Source organism: Cryptomeria japonica, chromosome 11, assembly GCF_030272615.1.
Source record: "Cryptomeria japonica chromosome 11, Sugi_1.0, whole genome shotgun sequence".
NCBI lineage: Eukaryota > Viridiplantae > Streptophyta > Pinopsida > Cupressales > Cupressaceae > Cryptomeria > Cryptomeria japonica.
Genome location: NC_081415.1, coordinates 624,878,677 through 624,890,667, shown reverse-complemented (window position 1 = coordinate 624,890,667; position 11,991 = coordinate 624,878,677).

Genomic DNA, 11,991 nt, shown 5'->3' with positions numbered 1-11,991 from the left:
TAAGTTTCTTGAGTATCATTGCAGAGAGCAGGATATCTTACTAAAGGGATCACCCTCCCTAGTTCTGTAGAGCCTAAAGCATAGAAGGACTTGCTATCCTTGTTATTGTTGGTCCAAGCTTGACAAATACTGATAGTTGGAGGTGGATCTCCATAGATATTTGGAGGAAATCAGCTTGGTCTCTGCCCTGTAAGCAGTGTAAACCCATCGTCCATTTCGGGAACCAACAGACTACACCCACTATACCTGAAGATGATGAAGAAGAAGAAGAAGAAGAGATGCCTCAAGTACATGTGTTTATTTTATTTTGTGTTTAGTAGATATAATTCGTTATTATCATTGAAAATTTTATGCTAACTTGTATCAATCTCATGTTTGTGAACATATGTAGGTTGTGTATGAAAATATTGAAAACATACTTCCTCTATCAAAGACATACATCAAGAATCTTGCAAAGCCAAAGAGAAAATGTGGAGATGAGGTAAACAAGAATAGTTCAATTATAGTTCATTTTTATGTTAAACTTTTGAATGTGAGTTATATAATATAACTAATCTTAATCGTGGTTTGTTTTTTCTTGTGCAGGATCCTTCAGAGCCGAGTAGTGCGGTGAAGAGCATCGATTTTGATGATCCATCAGTATCTTAGAATGTTATAGATAGTTTTGGGATGCTTACATGTCTAGTTGGCATGTATATTTTGTATGTGGACATACATTCACGTATATAGATATACATTTTGTTTGAGTTGGCATTTATTCCATATTTGTGTATGGACATACACTTGTAATCATTTGATATTTTCATAGATATAGAAGTTGATATTTGATCATATAAATTGTTTCTCATGTGTGCCTGGTGTTATCATGGAAAAATTTAATCTTCAATCCAATAATTAACAATTCTTAATAATGGTTATTTAATGAACAATACAATTCATTTCATTTCATCATAAGTGTTGTTTGTATAATGAACAATATAATGCATTTAATGAACAATACAATAAAATTAATTTAATGAACAATACAATTCATTTAATGAACAATATAATTCATTATTACCCTAGGCATGCTCCTATTTTTTCACCCCCACTCGATTGAACGCTCAGGGTCATACCCTACCGGCATCATCCCTTGAGCACCAGAAGTGCTAAAAATTGTCAAACTTTGGCAGCTTCTAACTCAGAATATGTGGCACCTATGAATGATCCATTTGAACCTACGATGCCATGAGAGGGATCCCTACAAAATCCTATCTCAGTTTTTCAATTTTTCCTATGGTTTTGTTAGGGTAACATTTTTTCAGTTGGTGAAAAAATCGTCACTCATTCAATCGAATGTTGTCGCGTTGCTAATTTATCATTCTGTTCATCATGATAACAATCCATCAGTTCTAACATGTCCAATTAGGAATTATTAGCCTATGCATGCTCCTATTTTTCCACCCCCACTCAGTTGAATGCTCGGGGTCATACCCTATCGACATCATCCCTTGAGCATCCTAAGTGCTAAAAATTCTCAAACTTTGATGGGCCTTAACTCAGAATTCATGGCACCTGTGAACAATTTGTTTGAACATACGGGGCCACAAGAGGGGTCCCTACAAAATCTTATCTCGGTTTTTCAAGTTTCCCTACAGTTTTATTAGGGCAACATTTTTTCAGTTGGCAAAAAAATCATCAGTCTCATTCAATCGAATGTTGTCGCATGGTCACTTTCTCATTTTTCTCATCGTGATAACGAACTATCGGTTCCAATATGTCTAGTTAGGCATTATTACCCTATGCATTCTCCTATCCCCCCCCCACTTGGTCAAATGCTCAGGGTCATACTCTACCCGTGTTGTCCCTTGAGCACCCTAAGTGCTAAAAATTGTCAAAGTTTGATGGGCCCTAACTTGAAATCCGTGACACTTGCAAATAGTTCATTTGAACTTACGAGGCTACAAGAAGGATCCCTACAAAATCCTATCTTAGTTTTCAATTATCCCTTTTGTTTTATTAGGGAAACATTTTTTCAGTTTGCAAAAAAATTGTAAGTCTCATTCAATCGAATGTTGTCGCATGGCCAATTTCTCATTCTACTCATCGTAATAATGAACCGTCAGTTCTGACATGTCTAGTTAGGAATTATTACCCTATGCATGCTCCTATTTTTCCTCCCCCACTCAATCGAACGATCACGGTCATACCCTATTGATGTCGTCCCTTGAGCACCCTAAGTGCTAAAAATTATCAACCTTTGACGGGCTCTAGCTCAAAATCCGTGGCACCTACGAACGATCCATTTGAACCTATGAGGCCACAAGAGGGGTCCCTACAAAAGCCTATCTCATTTTTTCAAGTTTCCCTACAGTTTTATTAGGCCAACATTTTTTTAGTTGCCAAAATAATCATCAATCTTTCAATGAAAAAATATAGATAAACAAGCATTACACCATAGACACATAATGATCATCAATATTTCCATGTATTATATACACATAATTACCATTACACTTGCATGTGACATCCATGAATGAATATGAAAACATGATTTTTCATCATTATCAATACAACTACACCAATGTACTCTTGTACAAATACATTGTATATCATCAATATAACTAAACCAATTTTCTCATGGACATTGGATATCATCATAAAAAAGTTACATCCCACTTCATCTACATCAAACATCCTCATGTCCTAAGAGAAAATCTTACGTACAATAATGCCTGCATATAAATGAAGACCAAAATAAGCAACCTTTTTATGAGAAATGAATGTGCTACAAGAAACAAATTATAACACTTAATACAAATTATATTGTCAAATTATAAATAGATAATTTGAAACATTTTTAAGATGTACAAGATTGTACAATTATGAAACTTACCAGTTTCTCTACAAAGTCTACAAGCATAACTTTCAAGAAAGACACATGTTGATTAAAGCCCTTCTCACTGCATTTCTCTACATGGTTGAAGATGATGGTAGATATTGTCATTTCTAAATGGAAATACATTCACTTGACTTAGTGTTTATGAACAAAATGTAATCTCATTAATGCACAAAGGAATATGTACCATCACCAAGAGTAAACTAGTCAATGATGAATGATCTAGCATGCACCTGTATTTTTAAGAATTGTTAGTCTACACATAAATGCATGCATGACCATAAAGGCTTTATGATAATCACTTCAACTGAAATGCATGATAATAAATGAAAAGGTGAGATTATATACCATAAAAATATTTCCCTTTGAATTATTTCAAGAGAACCCACTATGTTGACACAAAAATCATAATGTGATAGTGGTGTATATCATCAAAAAGACCTGCATGAGCATAAAGGTTTTAAGATAATTATATCATCAAAAAATACCAAATAGTGTTGTCTAATATCAAAAATTGTAAAGATCATCAAATGCATGATAATAATCCCTGTGGCAAAAATAAGTCCCTTTCAATTATATCGACTGTACCTGCTATGTGCATGCAAAAACTGTGTTGCCAATAAAAAATGTTCATCAATAGACTTGCATTTTGAACACATCCTTAATATACATGTAACAAACTTGAATATTAAGGTTTCATGATCATTGTTTGAAATGAAATTCATGATAAAAAAAGGCACCATTAAAGACCTACTACTCAAGTATGCCTGAAGGGTCATCTCTTTGCTTAAGATTATCCAGTATTGCTTCATGATCAATAGTAGTCACTATCCATAGGTCTTTGGTCTTCGGTATTTTCTTTATGTTTCAACAACTTGAAATTTGTACTTATAATAAGGTGTGAATACATAAGAATGGTTTTGTGTCTCTCATAGTCTTCAAATGCAAGTATGCCATTCTTTCTAATCATGTATGTTTGCAACCAAGTTCCCACAACAACAACCGAACCTGTAGGATATGTGAACCCATCATCATCTGTCACTAGTTGTGTTAGCTTTTGTTTTCTCTATACACATCATGTCAACCAATATTCTGATCTCTCTTCATTCCCTTGCGGTGTAACAACTGCAAAAACATGTCATGGCTGTACAAGATCTGATAAACGGTCATACTCAAGTGAACTTTTCATGTTTTTATTTGACAAGGATATTGTTTGAGATAAAGGAGTTAGATATTGAGGAACCCACGTATCAAACCACTCACTTGAATCACGCTGATCCCAATCACACCGAACACAACTCTAACAAAAACAAGCTAAAGCTCATGTCCAAATGGTCCATGTACTTGCATCTAAGCTAAGAAATGAATGCATCTTTGAAGAATATTTAATTGTTTGTCAATCCAATCTATATCCCACTGTGTGCTCCTCAACCAACCAAAATAATTTGGTCACTACTGAATCAAGAGTACCTCCATGTGACAATGCTAAACTACACCAATCAATAATAGAACGTGCATCAGAGAAATTTGCACATGAAATCCTCAATTGCTCCTTAACTAGAGCTCTCTTCAAACATGCATCTGCTCCGTCATGCTCCCTCTTCCCATGCACTGCCTAAAAAAAAACCAAATATGAGGTATACGCCTCTCTACATGCATTATACTCAACCAATAAAACATACAGGCATTCTTGAATTGACCCATACAGTTATCTGACCATATGATATGTGGATCAATTGCAATATCTTTCTTATGCAAGAACTCAAAAAAATTCTTGAAACAATGTTGAACATACTCAGAGGAGTGTGATCTATCATGACTCATATAAAAATCATACTCCCTGATTATCTTCCTTTCCTCTTTTGTACTACCATGAGCATGTCTATATGTAATGTGAAGAAAAATAGCAATCTGGATTGAATTGTAGTACTAAGACTGTACCTTTTTCTGTGGTTGCAATGTATGTTAGGGTTCCCACAGATACTGAGAGGGGGGGGTGAATCAGTATCTGATCGGTAATGAAATTTTCTTAAAACTGAATATGTAGAATATAAAGTAACAGTATATTGGTATGCAAGAATTAATGTAAATAACATAATCAAAAGCATCCACATGAAAAGAATACCATAACACAAGATGTTTAATGAGGAAACCCGGTGTGGGATAAACCTTGGTGGGATTTGTGACCCACAATATTCACTTACTGGCCAATGAGAGAATATTACTTACAATAGGGGCCTGCACATGTAGGAAGGCCAACTGCCTAGAGCTCACTACTCAATAAGAAGTCACACTGACTTACAATGAGGATTTACCCAAATCCAATATTTTGTACTGCTTTACAATAGCATCTTCAATGCCAGATTCAGTACCAGTTCTTGCTCTATTCTTTACATATACCCTTGACCTACATTTCGCACATTAGGTCTGCAGTATAATTTATTTATTGCTTTTTATCCATATCTTACAAATTCCTACAATGATCTCTTTTATATACAAGAGTCATTTTACAATTTGCCATGTCGGCTTACAATGATAAACAAAATATTACATATCAAAAATCCTGTCGGCCTCTGTACCGGTATACATCTTTTCTTTTGTGCTAGTGTACATCTTCTATGCCGGTGCCGGTGTAGATTGATTTTGTTGATGCCAGAGCACTGTTTTGTTTGAGTAATGCTTTTCCAGTATAATGTCTTGCCGGTGCCATAGGATTGCAAGGTTGCCTGAGTAATGCTTTGCCGGTGCCATAGGATTGCAAGGTTGCCATCAATGACAAAACCTTCAATCACACACAATGTCTCATTGGAGTGTCCATGTGCCAACAATCTCCCCCTTTGGGATTGATGGCAACACTCATGAGAAATTTCAAAAAGATATCCAAAAATGTGTAGACCAAAAAATGTTACCAAAAATGTGAGAGCTCCCCCTGAGCATGTGATCCCTGTGTTTTGAATTTTCTCATCTACTACTCCCCCTTTGGCATCAATGACAAAGGTTAGTAGATTTTGTAGTTGTACCAATTCATAACCTCAACCTTGTAGTTGGGTAGTTATTATCTGAAGAATATCTCCCAAAATTAAGTTTATGCCATCCATAAACTTCTTGCTCTCCTTTATTGCTATCTCAGTTCTGTATACTGTACCGGTGAGATGCTGCAAGTGCTCTGCCAGTGTTTTGCTACCCTGTGTTAGTGCCTCTGAGATTTCCTTATGCAGATATGCTAAATAGTCCAATCTTGGACTTAGTTTAGATCTCAAAAATTTTGCCTTGTTTATTATTTTCTCTTTTTCTCTTTCTAATTTGAGTAGTTCTTCCTCAAAATTTGTTATCTTTTCCTCAAAAACTGATAATGTATCAGGTGAGTTAACAAAATTATCAGCAAGTTTATTGATCTCTTCCTGTACCTTGCTCATCTTTTTGTCTACATCCGTGGTCAAAAAGTTTATCTTACTTGTATCTTTGTACAAAGTTTTGTACTCTTTCAATAAATTGCACAGTTCCAGTAGAAGTGTGTCAAATTCCCTATTACACTTCTTTATTCCTTCCTCAAAGAATTTCTGTTTCTCTTTTTCTACACTTACCTTTACAGTTTCTACCTTTGTTTGCACAAAATTTCCAGAAATATATTTACAAAGTGTATCCAACTGGCCTAAAGAATCTTTATTGGCTATATTACAATTGGGAGCTATTGATTTCAAAACTAGAATTGAATCATCTATCGCTTTATAGGCTTGTGAGCTATAATCAATTATTTTCTTGATAGATTTGAGCAATACCTCTATTACATTTGATGGTGACCCAATAAACTGAGTGCCGGTGGAAGTGACCATGCTGGTATTGACCTCTGGTAGGTCTGTTTGTGTCTCCATCTCTTTAAGCACAGTTTTTCTTGCATCATTTCTTACCGGTGGCATCTGTTCGGGAGCCTTTAGCTCTATTGGTTGCTCTGTTTGTGTTCCAAATTCCACCTTTTTCTCTGAATTTGCTACTGGTTGCTCTTTGTTTCCTGTTGCTGGTTGCTCTTTGTTTCCTGTTGCCAGTTGCTCTTTGTTATCAAATTTATCTGTGGTATCCTTATCTACCACTATGTTGATTTTTTGAGTATCAACATTTACAGTATATAGGACTTCAGGATTAGGATTATTATCCTCTATGTCCATGCTCTTAGCTGCCGGTTGATCTTCTGCAGTTGTTATTTTTACCGATGGAGTATTTAAAGGAGGTGGGGGTAAGTTGTCTCTAATCTTGATACTTGGTGGTTCACCAACTTTACTTTTCCCTTTGTCCTTTTGATATACCAGAATGGGCTTGGGATTCCTATATTCTTCTTGTTTTTCTTTTTCAACCAAGAATATATCCCAACCATTTTCTGTTTCCTCTGAAACTTTTGTAACTCTACCTGCCATTAGTGAAATTTGCCGGTGTGCAGTGGAAAAAATAGTCCGATTGGCCTAAGCTATCAAATCATCAATTTCCTTAGGTGAGTTGACCGGGTATATTGCAAGTAATTTTTCTATTTTAATTTTCTTATCCAACTCAACTATTCCTTGCCTTCTGGCCTCAAGTCTTTTATATAATTCATCAGGAATTTCATTTAGGACTTGCATCAAAAACTTTTTATACATGTCCATGTGTAATATAACACTTTCCTTGACTTGTCCTTTCTCATCATCTGATAGGGTGTCATAGATTTTCCCTATGTTTTTCAATTTACCTTCCTCTGTGATCTCATTCAGTAATATGTCAAAAGGGGCCAAGTCAGTGTTTGTCTTCTTCTTCTTTTGGGGGTCAGCTTTTTCTTAGGTGTGGCTTTCTTGACTGGAGATCTTACAACTTGTTGCTTCTGTTTTGTCCTTCTAGGTGAAGGAGTGGATACCGGTGAGGGGTCTCTTTTCCTAACAACTCTTTTGAAAGTTGCTGGCATATCTCCTTCTGAGGAGGTATCTACCGGTGATAGATGAGTTTCAGGCTGTTGGGCTGCCAACTCTTCTTCTGTTATGCCGGTTTTATTTAATACATCATCTTTTATGGCTTTTGCTTGCCTGGTTCCTTTCCTCACAACTGCCTCAACTTTCTTTACTAACTCTTTTTAGATTGAATTTGACTTTTGATGGTCTCAGCACTACCAAATACTTCTTCCTTTGGTTCATTGGGGGCTTCCAGAAGTACTTTGGCATAAGTTTCCACTATGTTGTCATCTATTTCATACCCCATCTCTGTAACCCAGATTGTTCTTGGGATGACTGCTTCCATCCAGATCTCATCCTTTTTTATTACAAAACATATGTCATCCTTGTATTTGTTGACAATTTCCTATGATAGTCTGATTCTTTTATTCATTTTGACCTTTAGTGCTTGAAAATACTCATTGATATTCTTTTCTCTGTTTTCACCCATGTTGTTGAATGAGTCAGATAATTGTTTTCCTACCGGTATGTCAAATCCAAAATCCTGATAGCCTATACCGGGAGCCTGTTTGGTTATATGTAACATTAAGCATACAAGCAAGTTTCCAAATCTAAAGGTTCCTTTCTTATCCTTCTTGATTTTTGCCAAATTGTCAATTAACTCATCTTTTAACCATTCACAGATATCAATTTTTGCATTGTCCTTAACCATGTCATAAGCACTTTTTATGCATAAACTGGAAATAGAGTTAAGCCTATTTGCATGAGTTGCTTTGTAACCTAGAATCATGCTAATTAATCTCACATTTGTATCGGTCATATCATTAACCCTTAATTATATTTTGTCAGATGTTGCACCAGATAATTTCATTACTAGGTCATTGGAGACCTTCTTGGTTTTGTCAGGTCTGGTACCGGTGGAAGGTAACCCTATTACTGCTTTCACAGCTACCTTTGTAATTTTATGCACTGAGTCAAGCCAAAAGAATGAGCCATGTACCCTGTTAAGAACCATCCTAACCACTTCCTTGGGAAATTCAGGAATGCAGAGGATTTCAGTGAATCCTAGGGTTTCAACAATTTTATGTTCAGGTTTCACATTTCCAGCATTGTCACATATAACAGATTTATACATGTTTTTGATTTCTTCATCACCTAATTCCTCTATGTTGCAATGAATATACATTCTAGGGTCTTCTGCATAAACAACACCCTTTGGAATTTGGGAAAAAGCACCTATGTTGTCATCTTTCTTAGCTATCTCGGGAACTAGCTCAAACATGGGCCTAGGTCATTTTATAACCTCGACTATTATAGGGTTTGCTATGAATTCAGGTGCAGAGGAGGATGCCATGATGATAAATACCTTTTTCTACCTTTGGATGGATTGATTTCTGAAGTGCTTTGCCTCTTTGCTTGGAATGCCTTAGCTCAGAAATCTTCGCGCTCTCTGAAAGTTAGAATTCACAGTGAAATGAAATGGAGCCAAAAACCTTATTTTATAAAGTCTTTTCTGCTACCTACCACATTAATTGTTTGTCGGTAATGTATTAACTCAACTTTATTTGTCGATAATGAAGGATTTTCAACTTCTTTTCTCTAACCGAGGGAATAATGGCACATGTGACATTAAATTGCCAAACCCTCAAGATAATTTTCTTCAATTTGATGAAGAACATCATGTCGATGGAGCATTGCTCTATCCTGCTGGTGGAGCATCATATTGTCTTGCTGGTGAAGCATTTTTTGTTTCTACCAGTGGAGGAGTAACCCCAATATTTAGATCACCTTTTCTAATCCATTGCTTTGAAAATTCTTGCTTAACCTCTTCAACCTTTTCTTTACCTTTCAAGCTAGTACTTTTGTTATCTACCGGTGTACTTTTACTTCTACAGAATTTAGCAATATGACCAATCTTGTTACATGCATAACAAGTTACATTATTTTTCTGAATAGCTTTCCCATAACCTATGCCGGTTTGTGTTTTGCATTTATTTGATAAATGACCAAATCTTCCACAAACATAACATCTTACATTCATTCTGCAATTTTCAAAGTTATGACCAATTTTGTTGCATTTGGTGCATTGACCAGTGAGAGGATTGATGTTCTGATAATTCCTAGATCTACATTCATTTGCCCTATGACCATATTTATTACAGTTAAAGCATTTTCCATTGAATTTGTAAGTATTAGAGGGTCTTACCGGTTTGCTTTGATCCTGGGTATTTGCAGTACTAGAGCTTTCTCCAACTTCAAATCCAACTCCAGAAGTGTCACCTTTGGGTTTTTGATTCTTCAATAAGGTACCAAGTTCTTCTAAGCTTTTCTTGAATTTTTCTTTGTGTTGATTTGTAGTTTCCAATTCCCTTTCCAAGATCCCTTTTTATCTCATTAGTTCATTTGAGTCATTTTGAGTATGCATTAGATCTATCTTCAACATGTCATTTTCATAGCTAAGTCTTGTGTTCTCATTTGCTGCATCACTTAGTCTTTTGGTCAATTCTTCTTCATTCTTCTTTCTGTCCTCAATCTCTTTGCAAAATCTCATAGTCATATCCTGCATTTCATTTTTTGTTGTCATGATCTTTTGTTTCAATTTGCTTATCATATCATTTAGTGATTCCTTTTCATCATTTTCATTTTGCAATTTTTCACAAAGTTCTCTTCTCCTGTTTCTTGTAACAGTAAGATTTTCTTGAAGTGCCTGAATAATGTCCTAAGCTACTTTTAAATCATCTTCTAATTTGATATTTTTTAACTTCTCTGCATCATAGTCAGTAAGAGCTCCTTCAAGTTGCTTCATCAGATTTTCCATCTTTACCAGTGTCAAGATCTTCCTCAAGCTTTTAGGCTTCTGAAAATAGAGGACCAAGCTCTGATACCAATTGTTAGGGTTCCCACAAATACTGAGAGGGGGGGGTGAATCAGTATCTGACTGGTAATGAAATTTTCTTAAAACTGAATATGCAAAATATAAAGTAATAGTATACCGGTATGCAAGAATTAATGTAAATAATAGAATCAAAAGCATCCACATGAAAAGAACACCATAACACAAGATGTTTAATGAGGAAACCCGATGTGGGAAAAACCTCGGTGGGATTTGTGACCCACAATATTCACTTACTAGCCAATAAGAGAATATAACTTACAATAGGGGCCTGCACATGCAGGAAGGCCAACTGCCTAGAGCTCACTGCTCAATAAGAAGTCACACTGACTTACAATGAGGATTTACACAAATCCAATATTTTGTACTACTTTACAATAGCATCTTCAATGCTAGATTCAGTACCGGTTCTTGCTCTGTTCATTACATATACCCTTGACCTACATTTTGCACATTAGGTCTGCCTTATAATTTATTTATTGCTTTTTATCCATATCTTACAAATGCCTACAATGATCTCTTTTATATACAAGAGTTATTTTACAATTTGCCAAGTCAGCTTATAATGATAAACAAAATATTACATATCAAAAATCCTGTCAGCCTCTGTGCCAGTATACATCTTTTCTTCAGTGCAAGTGTACATCTTCTACGCTGGTGCCGGTGTAGATTGATTTTGTTGATGCCGAAGCACTATTTTGTTTGAGTAATGCTTTGCCGATATAATATCTTGCCGGTGCCATAGGATTGTAAGGTTGCCTGAGTAATGTTTTGTCAGTGCCATAGGATTGCAAGGTTGCCATCAATGACAAAACCTTCAATCACACACAATGTCTCATTGGAGTGTCCATATGCCAACAATCTATAGTTCTCTGCAAAATCAAACACCAATATAATAGTTCCAATTGGGAAAGAGTTCTTACACATCCTGAACTGTTGATCCAACCATTGAGACCTATGGGTGTGCCTTGCATACTTGTAGAAAAGATTTTCCTTAAAATCCAAAATAAAATCAGAAACACTCACTTCTCTTGAGACTAATTCACATCTAGAACCTTCACCTCCACTCTTCAAAGTATATTTCACTATCTCATATCTTTTTTTCTCAACATAATTCTTTCCAAACTCGTGTTCACTTCCCTCATGAAAACATGAAACAAAGTTTGACAAATCACCACATTGTGAGAACTTCTCATTCAAACAATCATTTTTATAGAAATAGCAGTCATCATCTCTAGGGCATAAAAATAGATCTTGCAAGTCTCTTGATGATCTCAAAAATAGCATTCCACCACACTCCTACAACATCT